The 6,289-nt window shown below is 44.1% G+C and overlaps 20 non-coding genes across 20 annotated transcripts in view; all 20 read left to right on the forward strand.

Moving 5' to 3' along the window:
- Nucleotides 1–25: 25 nt before the first annotated feature.
- On the forward strand, nucleotides 26–144 carry LOC148557731 (5S ribosomal RNA). Its single transcript, XR_015891799.1, has one exon. It is a non-coding gene; the product is annotated as a 5S ribosomal RNA (ribosomal RNA).
- Nucleotides 145–329: 185 nt separating this feature from the next.
- Nucleotides 330–448, forward strand: LOC148557732 (5S ribosomal RNA). The gene has a single exon (XR_015889700.1). It is a non-coding gene; the product is annotated as a 5S ribosomal RNA (ribosomal RNA).
- Nucleotides 449–652: 204 nt separating this feature from the next.
- Nucleotides 653–771, forward strand: LOC148557733 (5S ribosomal RNA). The gene has a single exon (XR_015889701.1). It is a non-coding gene; the product is annotated as a 5S ribosomal RNA (ribosomal RNA).
- A 201-nt stretch (nucleotides 772–972) lies between these two features.
- Nucleotides 973–1,091, forward strand: LOC148557734 (5S ribosomal RNA). Its single transcript, XR_015889015.1, has one exon. It is a non-coding gene; the product is annotated as a 5S ribosomal RNA (ribosomal RNA).
- Nucleotides 1,092–1,324: 233 nt separating this feature from the next.
- LOC148557735 (5S ribosomal RNA) lies at nucleotides 1,325–1,443 on the forward strand. Its single transcript, XR_015888671.1, has one exon. It is a non-coding gene; the product is annotated as a 5S ribosomal RNA (ribosomal RNA).
- Nucleotides 1,444–1,625: 182 nt separating this feature from the next.
- LOC148557736 (5S ribosomal RNA) lies at nucleotides 1,626–1,744 on the forward strand. Its single transcript, XR_015890411.1, has one exon. It is a non-coding gene; the product is annotated as a 5S ribosomal RNA (ribosomal RNA).
- Nucleotides 1,745–1,934: 190 nt separating this feature from the next.
- Nucleotides 1,935–2,053, forward strand: LOC148557737 (5S ribosomal RNA). Its single transcript, XR_015891800.1, has one exon. It is a non-coding gene; the product is annotated as a 5S ribosomal RNA (ribosomal RNA).
- Nucleotides 2,054–2,238: 185 nt separating this feature from the next.
- On the forward strand, nucleotides 2,239–2,357 carry LOC148557738 (5S ribosomal RNA). The gene has a single exon (XR_015889702.1). It is a non-coding gene; the product is annotated as a 5S ribosomal RNA (ribosomal RNA).
- Nucleotides 2,358–2,568: 211 nt separating this feature from the next.
- LOC148557739 (5S ribosomal RNA) lies at nucleotides 2,569–2,687 on the forward strand. The gene has a single exon (XR_015890417.1). It is a non-coding gene; the product is annotated as a 5S ribosomal RNA (ribosomal RNA).
- Nucleotides 2,688–2,910: 223 nt separating this feature from the next.
- LOC148557740 (5S ribosomal RNA) lies at nucleotides 2,911–3,029 on the forward strand. The gene has a single exon (XR_015888672.1). It is a non-coding gene; the product is annotated as a 5S ribosomal RNA (ribosomal RNA).
- A 219-nt stretch (nucleotides 3,030–3,248) lies between these two features.
- Nucleotides 3,249–3,367, forward strand: LOC148557741 (5S ribosomal RNA). The gene has a single exon (XR_015889703.1). It is a non-coding gene; the product is annotated as a 5S ribosomal RNA (ribosomal RNA).
- A 229-nt stretch (nucleotides 3,368–3,596) lies between these two features.
- LOC148557742 (5S ribosomal RNA) lies at nucleotides 3,597–3,715 on the forward strand. Its single transcript, XR_015889016.1, has one exon. It is a non-coding gene; the product is annotated as a 5S ribosomal RNA (ribosomal RNA).
- Nucleotides 3,716–3,938: 223 nt separating this feature from the next.
- Nucleotides 3,939–4,057, forward strand: LOC148557743 (5S ribosomal RNA). Its single transcript, XR_015888673.1, has one exon. It is a non-coding gene; the product is annotated as a 5S ribosomal RNA (ribosomal RNA).
- Nucleotides 4,058–4,239: 182 nt separating this feature from the next.
- Nucleotides 4,240–4,358, forward strand: LOC148557744 (5S ribosomal RNA). The gene has a single exon (XR_015890412.1). It is a non-coding gene; the product is annotated as a 5S ribosomal RNA (ribosomal RNA).
- Nucleotides 4,359–4,580: 222 nt separating this feature from the next.
- Nucleotides 4,581–4,699, forward strand: LOC148557745 (5S ribosomal RNA). Its single transcript, XR_015889340.1, has one exon. It is a non-coding gene; the product is annotated as a 5S ribosomal RNA (ribosomal RNA).
- Nucleotides 4,700–4,928: 229 nt separating this feature from the next.
- Nucleotides 4,929–5,047, forward strand: LOC148557746 (5S ribosomal RNA). The gene has a single exon (XR_015888746.1). It is a non-coding gene; the product is annotated as a 5S ribosomal RNA (ribosomal RNA).
- Nucleotides 5,048–5,267: 220 nt separating this feature from the next.
- LOC148557747 (5S ribosomal RNA) lies at nucleotides 5,268–5,386 on the forward strand. The gene has a single exon (XR_015890392.1). It is a non-coding gene; the product is annotated as a 5S ribosomal RNA (ribosomal RNA).
- Nucleotides 5,387–5,577: 191 nt separating this feature from the next.
- Nucleotides 5,578–5,699, forward strand: LOC148557748 (5S ribosomal RNA). The gene has a single exon (XR_015890795.1). It is a non-coding gene; the product is annotated as a 5S ribosomal RNA (ribosomal RNA).
- A 189-nt stretch (nucleotides 5,700–5,888) lies between these two features.
- On the forward strand, nucleotides 5,889–6,006 carry LOC148557749 (5S ribosomal RNA). The gene has a single exon (XR_015890820.1). It is a non-coding gene; the product is annotated as a 5S ribosomal RNA (ribosomal RNA).
- Nucleotides 6,007–6,223: 217 nt separating this feature from the next.
- LOC148557750 (5S ribosomal RNA) overlaps nucleotides 6,224–6,289 on the forward strand; it is a 119-nt gene continuing 53 nt past the window's right edge. Inside the window, exon 1 of the ribosomal RNA XR_015890513.1 lies at nucleotides 6,224–6,289. This exon is cut by the window's right edge and continues 53 nt beyond it. This is a non-coding gene — a ribosomal RNA (5S ribosomal RNA).

The following is a 6,289-nucleotide window of genomic DNA, read 5'->3' on the forward strand; positions in this document are numbered from 1 at the left end:
GATAATTATGTGCGCATATTTTAACAGGTGCGATCATACCAGCACTAATTCATCGGATCCCATCAGAACTCCGCAGTTAAGCGTGCTTGGGCGAGAGTAGTACTAGGATGGGTGACCTCCTGGGAAGTCCTCGTGTTACACATTTTTTTTTTTTTTTTACGTCGTTCTTACCCTCGTTCTTTAAACGGCGCTATCTTGAATAGTTTAGCTAAAGCGAGTCTCAATGACCTCATTTTAGGCAAGTTCGCACGGGCCCCGCAGGGATTCGCAGCTCGACTTACCCTACGTCGCGAGACATGCATATGATAATTATGTGCGCATATTTTAATAGGTGCGATCATACCAGCACTAATGCACCGGATCCCATCAGAACTCCGCAGTTAAGCGTGCTTGGGCGAGATTAGTACTAGGATGGTTGACCTCCTGGGAAGTCCTCGTGTTGCACCTCTTTTTTTTTTTTTTTTTTTTTTTTTTTTTTTTTTACGTCGTGCTTGCCCTCGTTCTTTAAACGGCGCTATCTTGAATAGTTTAGCTAAAGCGAGTCTCAATGACCTTATTTTAGGCAAGCTCGCACGGGCCCGCAGGGATTCGCAGCTCGACTTACCCTACGTCGCAAGACATGCATATGATAATTATGTGCGCATATTTTAATAGGTGCGATCATACCAGCACTAATGCACCGGATCCCATCAGAACTCCGCAGTTAAGCGTGCTTGGGCGAGATTAGTACTAGGATGGTTGACCTCCTGGGAAGTCCTCGTGTTGCACCTCTTTTTTTTTTTTTTTTTTTTTTTTTTTTTTACGTCGTGCTTACCCTCGTTCTTTAAACGGCGCTATCTTGCACAGTTTTGTTAAAGCGAGTCTCAATGACCTGATTTTAGGCAAGCTCCCACGGGCCCCGCGGGGATTTGCAACTCGACTTACCCTACGTCGCGAGACATGCATATGATAATTATGTGCTCATATTTTAATAGGTGCGATCATACCAGCACTAATTCACCGGATCCCATCAGAACTCCGCAGTTAAGCGTGCTTGGGCGAGAGTAGTACTAGGATGGGTGACCTCCTGGGAAGTCCTCGTGTTGCACCTCTTTTTTTTTTTTTTTTTTTTTTTTTTTTTTTTTTTTTTTTTTTTTTTTTTTTTTTTTTTTTTTACGTCGTGCTTGCCCTCGTTCTTTAAACGGCGCTATCTTGAATAGTTTTGCTAAAGCGAGTCTCAATGACCTTATTTTAGGCAAGCTCGCACGGGCCCGCAGGGATTCGCAGCTCGACTTACCCTACGTCGCAAGACATGCATATGATAATTATGTGCGCATATTTTAATAGGTGCGATCATACCAGCACTAATGCACCGGATCCCATCAGAACTCCGTAGTTAAGCGTGCTTGGGCGAGAGTAGTACTAGGATGGGTGACCTCCTGGGAAGTCCTCGTGTTGCACCTTTTTTTTTTTTTACGTCGTGCTTACCCTCGTTCTTTAAACGGCGCTATCTTGAATAGTTTAGCTAAAGCGAGTCTCAATGACCTCATTTTAGGCAAGCTCGCACGGGCCCCGCAGGGATTCGCAGCTCGACTTACCCTACGTCGCAAGACATGCATATGATAATTATGTGCGCATATTATAATAGGTGCGTTCATACCAGCACTAATGCACCGGATCCCATCAGAACTCCGCAGTTAAGCGTGCTTGGGCGAGAGTAGTACTAGGATGGGTGACCTCCTGGGAAGTCCTTGTGTTGCACCTCTTTTTTTTTTTTTTTTTTTACGTCGTGCTTACCCTCGTTCTTTAAACGGCGCTATCTTGCACAGTTTAGTTAAAGCGAGTCTCAATGACCTGATTTTAGGCAAGCTCCCACGGGCCCCGCAGGGATTTGCAACTCGACTTACCCTACGTCGCGAGACATGCATATGATAATTATGTGCGCATATTTTAACAGGTGCGATCATACCAGCACTAATTCATCGGATCCCATCAGAACTCCGCAGTTAAGCGTGCTTGGGCGAGAGTAGTACTAGGATGGGTGACCTCCTGGGAAGTCCTCGTGTTACACATTTTTTTTTTTTTTTTACGTCGTTCTTACCCTCGTTCTTTAAACGGCGCTATCTTGAATAGTTTAGCTAAAGCGAGTCTCAATGACCTCATTTTAGGCAAGTTCGCACGGGCCCCGCAGGGATTCGCAGCTCGACTTACCCTACGTCGCGAGACATGCATATGATAATTATGTGCGCATATTTTAATAGGTGCGATCATACCAGCACTAATGCACCGGATCCCATCAGAACTCCGCAGTTAAGCGTGCTTGGGCGAGATTAGTACTAGGATGGTTGACCTCCTGGGAAGTCCTCGTGTTGCACCTCTTTTTTTTTTTTTTTTTTTTTTTTTTTTTTTTTTTTTTTTACGTCGTGCTTACCCTCGTTCTTTAAACGGCGCTATCTTGCACAGTTTTGTTAAAGCGAGTCTCAATGACCTGATTTTAGGCAAGCTCCCACGGGCCCCGCGGGGATTTGCAACTCGACTTACCCTACGTCGCGAGACATGCATATGATAATTATGTGCTCATATTTTAATAGGTGCGATCGTACCAGCACTAATTCACCGGATCCCATCAGAACTCCGCAGTTAAGCGTGCTTGGGCGAGAGTAGTACTAGGATGGGTGACCTCCTGGGAAGTCCTCGTGTTGCACCTCTTTTTTTTTTTTTTTTTTTTTTTTTTTTTTTTTTTTTTTTTTTTTTTTTTTTTACGTCGTGCTTGCCCTCGTTCTTTAAACGGCGCTATCTTGAATAGTTTAGCTAAAGCGAGTCTCAATGACCTTATTTTAGGCAAGCTCGCACGGGCCCGCAGGGATTCGCAGCTCGACTTACCCTACGTCGCAAGACATGCATATGATAATTATGTGCGCATATTTTAATAGGTGCGATCATACCAGCACTAATGCACCGGATCCCATCAGAACTCCGTAGTTAAGCGTGCTTGGGCGAGAGTAGTACTAGGATGGGTGACCTCCTGGGAAGTCCTCGTGTTGCACCTTTTTTTTTTTTTTTTTTTTTTTTTTTTTTTTTTTTTTTTTTTTTTTTTTACGTCGTGCTTACCCTCGTTCTTTAAACGGCGCTATCTTGAATAGTTTAGCTAAAGCGAGTCTCAATGACCTCATTTTAGGCAAGTTCGCACGGGCCCCGCAGGGATTCGCAGCTCGACTTACCCTACGTCGCGAGACATGCATATGATAATTATGTGCGCATATTTTAATAGGTGCGATCATACCAGCACTAATGCACCGGATCCCATCAGAACTCCGCAGTTAAGCGTGCTTGGGCGAGATTAGTACTAGGATGGTTGACCTCCTGGGAAGTCCTCGTGTTGCACCTCTTTTTTTTTTTTTTTTTTTTTTTTTTTTTTTTTTTTTTTTTTTTTTTTTTTTTTTTTTACGTCGTGCTTACCCTCGTTCTTTAAACGGCGCTATCTTGCACAGTTTTGTTAAAGCGAGTCTCAATGACCTGATTTTAGGCAAGCTCCCACGGGCCCCGCGGGGATTTGCAACTCGACTTACCCTACGTCGCGAGACATGCATATGATAATTATGTGCTCATATTTTAATAGGTGCGATCATACCAGCACTAATTCACCGGATCCCATCAGAACTCCGCAGTTAAGCGTGCTTGGGCGAGAGTAGTACTAGGATGGGTGACCTCCTGGGAAGTCCTCGTGTTGCACCTCTTTTTTTTTTTTTTTTTTTTTTTTTTTTTTTTTTTTTTTTTTTTTTTTTTTTTACGTCGTGCTTGCCCTCGTTCTTTAAACGGCGCTATCTTGAATAGTTTTGCTAAAGCGAGTCTCAATGACCTTATTTTAGGCAAGCTCGCACGGGCCCGCAGGGATTCGCAGCTCGACTTACCCTACGTCACAAGACATGCATATGATAATTATGTGCGCATATTTTAATAGGTGCGATCATACCAGCACTAATGCACCGGATCCCATCAGAACTCCGTAGTTAAGCGTGCTTGGGCGAGAGTAGTACTAGGATGGGTGACCTCCTGGGAAGTCCTCGTGTTGCACCTTTTTTTTTTTTTACGTCGTGCTTACCCTCGTTCTTTAAACGGCGCTATCTTGAATAGTTTAGCTAAAGCGAGTCTCAATGACCTCATTTTAGGCAAGCTCGCACGGGCCCCGCAGGGATTCGCAGCTCGACTTACCCTACGTCGCAAGACATGCATATGATAATTATGTGCGCATATTATAATAGGTGCGTTCATACCAGCACTAATGCACCGGATCCCATCAGAACTCCGCAGTTAAGCGTGCTTGGGCGAGAGTAGTACTAGGATGGGTGACCTCCTGGGAAGTCCTTGTGTTGCACCTCTTTTTTTTTTTTTTTTTTTTTTTTTTTTTTTTTTTTTTTTTTTTTTTTTTTACGTCGTGCTTACCCTCGTTCTTTAAACGGCGCTATCTTGAATAGTTTAGCTAAAGCGAGTCTCAATGACCTCATTTTAGGCAAGCTCGCACGGGCCCCGCAGGGATTCGCAGCTCGACTTACCCTACGTCGCAAGACATGCATATGATAATTATGTGCGCATATTATAATAGGTGCGATCATACCAGCACTAATGCACCGGATCCCATCAGAACTCCGTAGTTAAGCGTGCTTGGGCGAGAGTAGTACTAGGATGGGTGACCTCCTGGGAAGTCCTCGTTTTGCACCTCTTTTTTTTTTTTTTTTTTTTTTTTTTTTTTTTTTTTTTTTTTTTTTTTTTTTTTTTTTACGTCGTGCTTGCCCTCGTTCTTTAAACGGCGCTATCTTGAATAGTTTAGCTAAAACGAGTCTCAATGACCTCATTTTAGGCAAGTTCGCACGGGCCCCGCAGGGATTCGCAGCTCGACTTACCCTACGTCGCGAGACATGCATATGATAATTATGTGCGCATATTTTAATAGGTGCGATCATACCAGCACTAATGCACCGGATCCCATCAGAACTCCGCAGTTAAGCGTGCTTGGGCGAGAGTAGTACTAGGATGGGTGACCTCCTGGGAAGTACTCGTGTTGCACCTCTTCTTTTTTTTTTTTTTTTTTTTTTTTTTTTTTTTTTTTTTTTTTTTTTACGTCGTGCTTACCCTCGTTCTTTAAACGGCGCTATCTTGCACAGTTTAGTTAAAGCGAGTCTCAATGACCTGATTTTAGGCAAGCTCCCACGGGCCCCGCAGGGATTTGCAACTCGACTTACCCTACGTCGCGAGACATGCATATGATAATTATGTGCGCATATTTTAATAGTTGCGATCATACCAGCACTAATTCACCGGATCCCATCAGAACTCCGCAGTTAAGCGTGCTTGGGCGAGAGTAGTACTAGGATGGGTGACCTCTTGGGAAGTCCTCGTGTTGCACCTCTTTTTTTTTTTTTTTTTTTTACGTCGTGCTTACCCTCGTTCTTTAAACGGCGCTATCTTGAATAGTTTAGCTAAAGCGAGTCTCAATGACCTCATTTTAGGCAAGTTCGCACGGGCCCCGCAGGGATTCGCAGCTCGACTTACCCTACGTCGCGAGACATGCATATGATAATTATGTGCGCATATTTAAATAGGTGCGATCATACCAGCACTAATGCACCGGATCCCATCAGAACTCCGCAGTTAAGCGTGCTTGGGCGAGAGTAGTAGTACTAGGATGGGTGACCTCCTGGGAAGTCCTCGTGTTGCACCTCTTTTTTTTTTTTTTTTTTACGTCGTGCTTACCCTCGTTCTTTAAACGGCGCTATCTTGAATAGTTTAGCTAAAGCGAGTCTCAATGACCTCATTTTAGGCAAGCTCGCACGGGCCCCGCAGGGATTCGCAGCTCGACTTACCCTACGTCGCAAGACATGCATATGATAATTATGTGCGCATATTATAATAGGTGCGATCATACCAGCACTAATGCACCGGATCCCATCAGAACTCCGCAGTTAAGCGTGCTTGGGCGAAGTAGTACTAGGATGGGTGACCTCCTGGGAAGTCCTCGTGTTGCACCTTTTTTTTTTTTTTTTTTTTTTTTTTTTTTTTTTTTTTTTTTTTTTTTTACGTCGTGCTTGCCCTCGTTCTTTAAACGGCGCTATCTTGAATAGTTTAGCTAAAGCGAGTCTCAATGACCTTATTTTAGGCAAGCTCGCACGGGCCCGCAGGGATTCGCAGCTCGACTTACCCTACGTCGCAAGACATGCATATGATAATTATGTGCGCATATTTTAATAGGTGCGATCATACCAGCACTAATGCACCGGATCCCATCAGAAGTCCGTAGTTAAGCGTGCTTGGG

Source organism: Arachis ipaensis, chromosome B6, assembly GCF_059453495.1.
Source record: "Arachis ipaensis isolate K30076 ecotype BB chromosome B6, ASM5945349v1, whole genome shotgun sequence".
NCBI classification, from domain to species: Eukaryota; Viridiplantae; Streptophyta; class Magnoliopsida; order Fabales; family Fabaceae; genus Arachis; species Arachis ipaensis.